The following is an 11,211-nucleotide window of genomic DNA, read 5'->3' on the forward strand; positions in this document are numbered from 1 at the left end:
GTGTGGGTGGATTTTTAGAAGTAAAGGTGGGGTGAGGTTGTAGATGGCTTGCAGGCTGGAAAAGAGCTTTAGGGCTGGGGAACTGTGTTGGGGAGTGGATCACAGCGGTGTCATCCGGCGATGTGTCTGCTGGTATGTGTAGGGGAACATGTGTCATCCGGCGATGTGTCTGCTGGTGTATGTAGGGGAACTGAGTTTGGAAAGGTTTGCCAACAGAGGAAGCTATGGAGACAAGCCAGGCTGAGGACAAGGCAGACTGGGCCACACACCGGCAAGAAGGCTGGCCTTGAAAGTGAGCTCTTGATACACAAAGGCTGGTTAGAGAGCTTGAGAATAGCAAGGCCTACGGTCACTTCTTATCTTTTTTATATTAACTTTGGTTTTTTGGTCATTTCATGGTTCACTGGCCCCTTTAACTTAGATAAGAAGGATGAAACCTAGTCTTTTTTTTTTTTCCAATAATAGTTTATTGATTTTTAGAGAGAGGAAGGGAGGGAAACATTGATGGGAGAGTGATCTGATCTGCAGGCACCCCTATGGGGATAGAGCCAGCAACCCAGGTATGTGCCCTGACCTGGAATTGAACCCACAACCATTTGGTACACGGAATAATGCCCAACCACACCGGTCAGGGCAAAAGCTATTCTTTTAAAACCTTTCTCAACCCCCATTTTAAAATCAGTTTGCAGAGGGGTGCAGATTTGGGTCTGGAGCTTTTATAAACATTTAAAAATAAATATTATGGATATTATTTTAGTGTTTTATAAACATTAATTACACTGGGCTGTGAGTTTAGTAAGATTAGTTCCCTTCACCTGCCCATCCCCAGTCCCCAATGCCCAGAGATGGAGATGCGGGCTCCCTCTTGCAAACCGAGTTGGCTGTCTGACTCCATGCTCAAGTGTGTTTTGCTTAGACACAGCTCTACTAGCAAGGCGGAACAGTGGAGTTAAACAAATGTTTTGCTAGTCTCTGAGGCCCTATCAGGTCAATGGACTACTGCGTATGCCTGTAAGAACGGCCTGTTTCTGTCTGTTTAGAGACATGGCCTGCTTCCCCACTCCTGGAGCCCAAGTGATAGAGGCAGAACAGTTTGAGTCTCTAATTACTTAGCTTGTTGCCTCAACTGTCCTCGGGGGGGTTCTTTTGGTAACAGCCTATGTGATGGATTGAACTTAACTTCTCAAACACATTGGAATGATCCAGTTCCGAGTTGGAATCTTGGAGCACCATCAAATGCGGGCTTAAAATTATTCTTATAGTGTCATTGACAATTAAATTAAAACACACACACTCATTGCATACAAAGGAAGGAAGCCTCAATGTTTTTCACTATTAAGCAGCTGGGGTGATAAGAACATAAATAAGAGTGAAAATGCATTCATAAAAATGCCTCTGAAAGCCCATTAAGATCTGCTTTCACAGAGGCAATGAATGATAGAATATTGTGGATAGCTTTTCCTTCTGTTCTGGTTTTTCTGTGAGCAGCTGCCTGAAATTTCAAAATGACTCTGCTGCAGCTTAGTAGGGCTGACTTGGATTGAGATTAATTACCTCCTAGTTGGATGTGACTCAAAACGAAGGTAGGACTGGGTCCAAGGCCCCTGAGGATGGTTATCAAATAACACGGTGGCAGAAAGCAAGTGGCTCCCATGAAAAAAATGCCTTGCCTGTCACCCCTGAATAATCCCAGTGCACATGATAAACTGCACCCCCAACGTCCTTTCTTAGAAAATTGTAATTGTTGAATAATTTAAAGGTAGCCTGTTTTGGCTGATTTCATTTAAAATATTGCAAACAGTAAGAAAGAGACGTGAAATGGTTAGCACCGAGATACCTCTCCTTCCCCAAACCAGGCACCACAGATTTTGTATTTTTCATATCAATTTAATTAGTTTCACAGTTTTTAGAGAAACGAATTTTGCAGAAGTAAAAGCTAATTATACTTTTTAGAAAGCTTTTAAAAATGCTGTTTCTAATTTGTGTCAAACATAATAAATTTGGTTAATAAATCTTTAATGCTTTGTAAGCATACAGGCAAAAGCAAACATGAAGTTAATTATGATATCGATTTATCAAAAAATTTTAGATAAAATTCCATAGTTAATACCTTCCCAGAAAACATCATTTACACACGATGTGGATTTTTTTAAAATATATTTTATTGGTTTTTTACAGAGAGGAAGGGAGAGGGATAGAGTTAGAAACATCGATGAGAGAGAAACATCAATCAGCAGCCTCCTCCACACCCTCTACTAGGGATGTGCCCGCAACCAAGGTACATGCCCTTGACCGGAATCGAACCCGGGACCTTTCAGTCTGCAGGCCGACGCTCTATCCACTAAGCCAAACTGGTTAGGGCAACATGATGTGGATTTTTAAGTGAATATTCTAAAATTTCTTGATACGTACTTTGTTTTTCTGAGTATGACACAGAACAAAGTTTCTTTTATTTCCCTTTGCTTTTTTTTTTTAAACAGAGAAGTTGTTAAAAAAAAACAAACACACACACAGGACAAAAACCTTTCCTGGAGTAGTGATAACAAAAGTACAGTTATTTATCTGCAAATAATTTACCTACCAAATATGCACACCCCAAAAGCAATAATCGTTTATAATTATGGAACTTTAGGAAAGTGGAAATAATTTGGTCCTGTCATAGAATCTATAATTTAAATGGATCTTTAAACCACTTTTGCTTTCACTAAGCATTAGGTAACTTCCCAAAGACTCGAGAGTCTTTCCCATCACAGGCTGCATGTCTGGCTTCTTCTCCCCTTCAACTTCTAATTACCAAACACCCTCAAATCTAGATTTAAAACACCAATGTTTATGTTACCCCCCTCAAATAACGAAGAATTGGTTTTCTCAAACTTGCTTTTAAAAAAGTTGTTGGTTGAGCTGAGCTTATGCATGAAAAATTTCATCCCAGAAGGAGAATATTTTTGGAAAGGAGAGAAGGGAAACAGTGCTTTGAGTGAAAGCGTGTGTGTAAACCGTAAGTGGAGGGTGAAAGGTTGTAATTGACAGGTCCCTTCTGTGGTGCAAAAGTCACCACTGCGGTAACATTAAGCTACACGCACTCAGGCAGCGGCCCCGCTTGTGTCTTGACTGGAAAAACGTTTGAAATTCCGGAACTGGGATCCTGTAGCCAGAAAGGAAAATTAAAACGTGTTAAGCGAGGAAGTTCATTGATTTTTAAGATGTTTTATCTTCAGTCAGGAACAGACATCTTTTTAAAAAACTGTTTTAAAACACCAACAATCCACAGGGACAAATAAAAAAGAAAGGAATCATAACAATGAAACTCTGCATCTGGTTGACATTTAATGAAGCTGCCAGAGTACAAACAAATTTCAGGACAACCCTAGTGACATATTTTTAAAAGAGAGTGCAGGAAAAAACACACACATTGGCTGAGTCGATATTGACACCACATGTAAGGGAGCTATCAATATTTATTACATCATGGATTTGCCAAATGACACGGGGCATCTGGGAATACTATAGAGAGTGCTATAACTGGAACTTGATTATGTGCTTTCATATATTGGACTGTACTGAGGCCAGATCTAGTTCTTTTGGAAAAGATAAGTGAAGTCTACTGACTTTGTAATTCTTAAGTAGATGAAAGTTAAGTGTGCAGATGTCTGCATGAATTGTGCAAACTGGGATGAAGAAAAACTGCAGAAAAGAAAACAACAGCAACAACAAAAACCCTGTGCTTTGAGGTCCTGGGAAGTTGTTAACGTCAGTGTGATGCAGGCAAAGCTGTCTTAGGCTGGGCTCAGTACATGTTTTCACTCCTGGGTGAAGAGTAGAATTCTCAGAGTGGGGAGGGATTCAATAGGTTCATAGCTCTAAACCCAGGACTGAGGTAAGCTCTCCGCTCAAGGAACGAATTCCAGGCCCGTCCAGTGTAACAATCCTAAACCTTTGGCGGGAGTTGTTAATTCCTGTGTGTTTTAGAGGAAGTCCCCCAAGTTGGATAGAAAAGCGAGCTATGGGAAATTCAGCTTTAGACTTTAGAATCTAGAGCCACGATTCACTTTAGCTACCTGTGTTTCTGTGTGCAGTCCACTGGTATCAAACCAGGTGCTTAAATAATGGGTATTTTACTGGAATAATTTGTCACAAAATTGTGAATTCTAGAAAGTGTCAGATCTTTTTTTAAATGACTGCTTTTTTAGAAAAACATATTTTTATTGATTTCAGAGAGGAAGGGAGAGAGAGATAGAAACATCAATGATGAGAGAGAATTATTGATCAGCTGCCTCCTGGGGATCAAACTTGCAACCTGGGCCTGTGCCCTGACCAGGAATCGAACTGTGACCTCCTTCCTGGTCGACACTCAACCACTGAGCCATGCTGGCTGGGAGAAAGTATCAGATCTGAGACCCAAGAAATTCCATCCAATTGGAACAAGTACATCTTACCATCTCAGTCAGTGGAGCTGCAGCTTTGATTGACAGAAAAGCAGAGTACTTTTGAAGCATGTTTCTGAGCAGAAAGAAAGGTGGCCTATGACAACTATTAAATCTGGCTAATGAATATACAGATATTATATATCCATATAGGGATATGGATAGCCTGGATATCACACTATTGAATTAGACTAATGGGTGTTATACTATTCGGCCTACTTTTAAATATCCTAAAAATTTCCATTATAAAATGTGTAAGTAAAAGAGAAGAGAATAGTTCAGCTTATAGTTGCAGTTGGCAAGCAGCTTAGCAGACAGAGAGAGGAAGATGAACCTTTTCTTTCCACATAATAAGTTTCTTTGGAAGAAATGGAAAACATTTGGGTCAACCTGTTTATTTAGCAAGGCTTTATTACCTTTCTGCATTCCTCCTGCTTTTCAAAGTGAGAATCCTATTTTCTTCTCAGTGCTTCCACAGGGATACAGAAATCTATGAATCTATGCAAACATTTCCATAGCTTTGTTCTCTGGTGGCCACAGGGGAGGCAAGGCACTGGCTTTTGTATTTGGCTGATGAAGGATTGTAATGGCAGCTTCATGTGAGAGGAGGCTATTGCTTGAGCAACCATTAATACAACAGCGTCTGCATTCACCTCTGTGGCCTTTCACAACATCATCTTTTTATGATCCTATCTACTTGCTTACTCAGGGCATGATGTCCCTTGGCTGGAAAGGGAACAAAATAAGACAACAGGGACGTCATTAATACCTTATGCTCAAAATGCTTTATGATTTTCTAAGAACTCCATTTCTTGTTCATTTTGAGCTTAGGAAACTGTTGATAATAGGCAAGGAAAATATTTATTATCCCTTTTTACAAGTGAGCAACTGAGGCTTCGAGAGGTGAAGTGACTTGTCCAAAACTCTCAAGAGGCTCCAGAAATGACTTGGGTTGGTTATGCTCTCCGAGCCCAGGCTGGTCTACACAGCTGCCCGCAATCCTTCTATTATGTGGATTTGTCTTGGGTCATTTCCTACCACCAATTTTAGCCTGCCTCGCTAGCTACAAAGTGAAATTCTGAAAATGTTATGCACGGGAAAATGCCCCCTGCTCCTCAGGGCGGTTTTTGCTGAGAGATTTGCCAAATTGAAGCAGGAGTGGAGAAAGAGGATGGGTGTGGAGAAGGGCGGAGAACAAGGATATGGTATGGGTGGGGGGCGGTTTTGAGAAGAGCCTACAGAATTTGTGTTCAGGGAGATCACGTTGGCTTCTTCTGGAACAAAGAGCTGGAGGCGTGGGAGGGGCTGGGGTTGGTTTCCTAGAAGCAGTGGGCTCGGAGGTCCCCGCAGCTACCTCCTGGTGGGAAGCATGTGGAAATGGGATGGTTCTGATTGGATCTGGGTTCTGTTGTCTGAGTCCTGCCCCCAGGACAAAACAGCCTCTGGGAACTTGCTTTTTTAACTGTAAATTGAAGAGCTGTGAAGAGTCAATAACACCAAGCTGGCAGGGTCTAGCACTCAATCTGATGAACGGTGGGCCCTCAATAATTGTGATTGTTTCTCTTTTCCTTCCTGGTAAAGTCATACCAAGAATCAACACAAGAAGGACTCTCTCCATTCTTGGAAGTAGAAGCTGAAATGCTGGAAGGAGCAGGAATTAGATCCCCCAAAACACCTCGCCCCCGCCCCCCCCTCCCGCCAGAAAATCACATGACCCCTACGACCTCCCCTTCCTCTGCTGGTGACTCTCCAACTTTCCCAATGGATTACTGCACAGTATCGACCTGGGATGCCTCCTGGAAATGGGAGGTGGCAAGGATTAAACGCGGCGGGTGAGTGCGCGCGGCTGCTCTGTTCTGGGCGACCATGGGACCCTGGGCCGGTGGTCAGTGGCTGGGTCGCTATGCCTCAGGCTCTGCGGAATGAGGGTCGACAAGCCAGCCCCACAGCGCCCCCGCGCGGCCTCTTGCTCCAGGGTGGACACACCTGTTACTGGTTTCAGGGAAGCTGGGTCCTCCAGCAGTGACCCCAGCGTTTGGCAATGCAATCGGCTGGGGACCACTAGACCCTGGGGGAGGATCAAAGCATTCTCGCTGGTCCGAAGCGCCCAGGGTTGCAGTTTTGTTAGCCTGGCCTCACCTCGCTAATAAATTTTCTGCGACAGAAGGGGCAGGAGTGGAGGGCTAAGGGGGGCTTGGTGGGCAAGAGTAGGGGGCTGGAGTTTCTTGCACCTGCGCTCCCCGCCTTTGCGTTAAATCAGCGTGAAGCAAGTGACAACTCCCCCTCCTTGCCCCCTTCTACCTGCCCATCTCCCTCCTTGAGAACACCCGCTTGCTCTCTGAGGTCAGCCTGTTCAAAGAGAATATATTTCCTGTGGGCTCTTAAAGTTTATGTAGCACTTTGCTATAAGGGGTGCACCCTCAAGCTGGACTTTCTTTCTCCCTGTCCCCTCGTTTTCCTCCTCACACACCTCCTTATAAAACCTTCACATGAGCCTTTTCCATTTTTTTTTTCACCCCATGTAGAAGTATTAAAAAAATAATGGGGAAGAACATTGGAGATGATGTCGTTCAACTTCGTCGTTCACTTTGCAGAGTAGCCAATCAAAGCCTAAAGGAGTGCTGGTGAGTAAGATGGCTCAAGATCAAGGGTTACTTTAGCTGGAAAAGCTAGCAATAGAACAGGAGAGTCCCTGGAGTCTGACTGGTTTTTTTCCACCACTTATTTCATAGACTGAAAGCATCCCAGAACTCTGTCTTTTAGAGATGTCTGTGTTTTTGCCAATTGGCTTCAAGACATGGGATCATACTTCAGTCACTTGGATATATGGACAGTCACTTGTTGTCCATATGAGAGCAAAGACTGAACCAAATACAGTTTGATCCTCTCTTCTTATCCACTCCCTCCCCAACCCACCCCAATCCACCAGGACAGACACTATGGAACATGTATGTGGTGCAAGTCCCTCTGCTGGAGTCTTTCCCAGGCAGGGGTAAAGCTTGAGCATAGGGATGCTCGCGATAGAATTCCGGAGGAACCCCTCCTGCCAGCAAGAACACTCCAGAGAGACTTCCCAGAGATAACAGCAAAGGAAATATTTTGGCCCTTCCCAGAGCCCAAACCCAGACCGCAGAGGCTGCTTATCACACAGGACAGGGCTCCGAGGCTTGTTTACTAGTAAGCAGGCGGGTGATTTATTTATTTATACTTTTACTCATTTATTTACTCATTTACTTATTTATTTATTTATTTTTGCTCAAACTCCAGCCAGAATGGACCTAATCTAGAAGCCACAGGATCGTGGGACCTTTATGACTTGTGAGAACGCTTTGTCACCTGAACGAATCGTCATTGGATCTGGGCTCTCGGGAATGGCATCTTTTGTGAAACTATTCTATGTCCTCATCTTTCACCAGTTGACAGGTTTTTTTTTTTGGTTTGGTTTTCACATTATTGACTAGGATTTTGTCTAGACAGGATCAATCGCACAAGTACAGAGGAACAGAAATGTCACCAAGATGTCAAAATCAACAGCAAAATTTGTTTCTAATCTCCTCCCCACCCTTCTTGGACTTTCAATGTGCCATTGATCTTGTTACCTAAGCCATGAGTGCATCAAAAGGGAGTCAAAATTTGTTAAAGTTTTTAATGTTTGAGATATAATTTAGAAATCACCAAATTGTACCCCTCATTTTATAGTCAGGGAATCTGAGGCCCAGGAAGGTGAAAGGATTTGCCCAATGGCTCTTACACATGGATGACATTAAGTTTCCACCATTGTGCCTGCCCCATTAACGCTTTGCTTCCCCTCTCCCTCTCTTTTCTACTTGGTAGTTGTACTGTTGGGAAAATATGGAGAGTGATTTCAGTGTGGATAAAATGTTAAACCCCAATATGGGATGGGAGTAGGGGTGGACAATTCTCAGGGTTAAGGGTTTTCTGTTTTGGTTAATCATGAGGTCCCCTAGGGGCTGCAGGGTGGCACAGAGCTGGAGTCCCATGTGTGTGCCTGGCCTCCTGATGTGGCCACAAGCCACATGCCCTCTGATGGCTGCTTTCCACAGCCTGGACACCACCCCTGGGCTGGAACCCAGGCCCCGCTACCTCCCCTGATGACCATTTGGAATGGGTACTGAGAAGTCAAGGAGGCCTGCAGTTGCCTCATCTCCTAGCTGAAAACTGAGCCACATTTTCCAGCATGGAGGATGGAAGCTGCCGGGTGGTGGGGTGGGTGGGCTGGCAGATCCTTCCATAAGCCCTGCATGATTGCCTTATAGTCCCAGCATCTGACTCCAGATCCTGCTGCAAAGGGCACTTAAAAAAATTGTATGAAGGCACGAAGGGCCCTGAAATTACTATGGCCTATTTGGCCCCATGCAGGCACTATACTGTGTCCCTCCCCAAATGTATACACACACTTTGAATGATTATAAAGGCAGTGTTTATTAAAATACATTTCATTTTCAAAATTGAGTTATCAGCTTTAAAGTGTGTGTACATTTTTTGGGGGACACCCTGTATTTATCCCAGGAACTTCTGAGCCTCAATTTTCCTTCCCACTTGTGAACCGAGGGGCGCGTACTAAGCGAATCTTAAACGCCTGTGGTTTAAACCCTGCTTCCTATGGAAGAGAGATGAGAGCCCAGAATGCATTGTCCTTTTCTTCAGCATCCCCCCCCCTCTTCTTTTGTTTTGGACACGCAGAGCAGAAAATGAGAGAATTCGAATAGCCTCGAGGACAGCAATATCTCGCAAGCTACCCGCCCCCCACCCCATTGCTTGTGACAGGTCGTATATTTCATTACGCAAAGCAAATTGAGAAATCATATCTCTGCAATCCCATCTGGGATTATTTATTTCGCGGCGTCCACAGCCGGTCAAAATTGTGAGACAATACAATGTTAAGAGTAGCTTTCCGCGAGAGGAGGTGGATTCGAGGTCAGTTCTTGAGAAACCAGAGCCATAATCAGGCCAGAGCAAAGCACTTCTACCAAGCTGCCCAGAAATTCCCCAAATCATTCACCAACTTAGGCAGCAGGTAGAGAGAGCCAGGCAACTCAGGGTAGTGGTGGAGGGCGGGGTTCCCTCCGCCCAGCCTGTCTCCAGGCCTAGGCCTGGGCCTTGGAAGCTGGTAATAGGGCCTCAAGACTCTGCAGGTCAGTTCATCGAGTTAGAACGATAACAAGACTAACACAAATAACAGCTCCCAAGTATTGAATGTTCAGCAGTGGCCATCAGTGTGCCAGGGGTGTCTACAAGCGTCATCTCCTTTAAGGTTATTTCCACTGAGGAAAGTGAATCGCAAACGGAGGTTAAAGATCCTCTTAGCTGTACCCCAGCTGAGAAGCACCAAATCCGGCATTTTAACTCCTGTCTGTCCGATCTGAAACCCGGGCTCTCGGCCTCCCGGTCTCCAAACCGGATTGCCAGTGCGGAGCCAAAACACCCCTCCAACTCCCCCCCACCTCTCCCCCAGAACCGCCCAGGGCCGCTCAACTCCAGTGGCCGAGGGATCAATGAATCGCACGACAGGTGTCTGGGCCAGGCTGCAGAGGTGGCCAGGACCTGGAGCCGGACCCCACCGCGTGGTCATGCAGAACCCAGGTCACGTGGAGTGGCAGGGGCCTGCCCGCTGGGATTCACAGCAGGGAGTTGGATGGGTCAGCAGGAGCCAATTGAAACATACATACTCTTTTTTTTTCTTTTGTAGTGGTATTTGTGGTTAAAAAAAGAAAGCCATCCTCATCAAGAAAGAGAAGAAGAAGGGAAACTTCCTTTCCAGTTTTATTTTTCAGGGTCCCTGGCTTGACTTCCAAGGCTTCACACCGGGGTGGGTCTTAGCCACGCGGGACCGGAAGGGGTGCGGGTGAGAGCGATTTGGGGGAAAGGGAGAGGGAGAGGGGGGCCTCCGCGCCGGCCAGCTAGGAGAAAAGCAAACCCCGCGCCACCCCGCCCAAGCGTACGGGCAGCCGCAGTGTAAATAGCGGCCTCACCGCTTTGTAATTTACAAGAGGGGGCTCGGAACGGCATTTTTTTTTTTTTTTGTAATTTGGTGTCGGTTTACAAGCCCAAAGCACTTCTGTTTCCTCACCTAACAGGTCTTCCGCCAAGGCCGGACCTCTTCTAAGAGAGGAACCTGGAGAAAGGCGCTGGATTCCCTGCCCTGCTCTTGCCTTTCAGTTCAGCCAGCCAGGCACGGGGCGGCGGGGCCTCCCGGAACTGCACGCGCCTCTGGGATAAATAAATGTTTATTGAGCTCATACTATGCGAAGGCTCTCTATCCTCATTATTACTGCCTTCACAACCACTAGGCCAAGGAAGGCCCCTCTTCCCGTTTTGCACCTGAGCGACTGGGCCCACAAAACTAATCGACCAAGGTCATATCGTCAGTGCAACCACCAGCCTTGAGCCCAGGCTCTCTGACTCATGGTCTCTGAATATTTACTCTGCTAACCTGCTTGTGCACCTTTAGATTCCCTTTTAATTTTCCCAGAAAATGCGGTTAATTTCGCATTTCATATCTAAGTTCTTCATCTCAAACCTCCCGCCCTCCCGCCCCCTCCCTCCCGACTTCACCTCTCAGCGGTGGCTGGGGTCGTGATTCTTTAGGGGAGGTCAGGGCCAAGGAATGGAGTGTAATTCAACTGGATCACGATGACAGGTGTAGCCCCCAAGTGCACAAGATGGGGTGCCGGGAGGGTAGGACTAGTGGGGAGATGGGGGCAGTGGGAGATGGGCAGGGAATTCTGGAGGAAGCAGTGGAACTGTTGCATAGGATTTTGCAAGG

The sequence above is a fragment of the Myotis davidii genome, unplaced genomic scaffold (assembly GCF_000327345.1).
Source record: "Myotis davidii unplaced genomic scaffold, ASM32734v1 scaffold616, whole genome shotgun sequence".
NCBI classification, from domain to species: Eukaryota; Metazoa; Chordata; class Mammalia; order Chiroptera; family Vespertilionidae; genus Myotis; species Myotis davidii.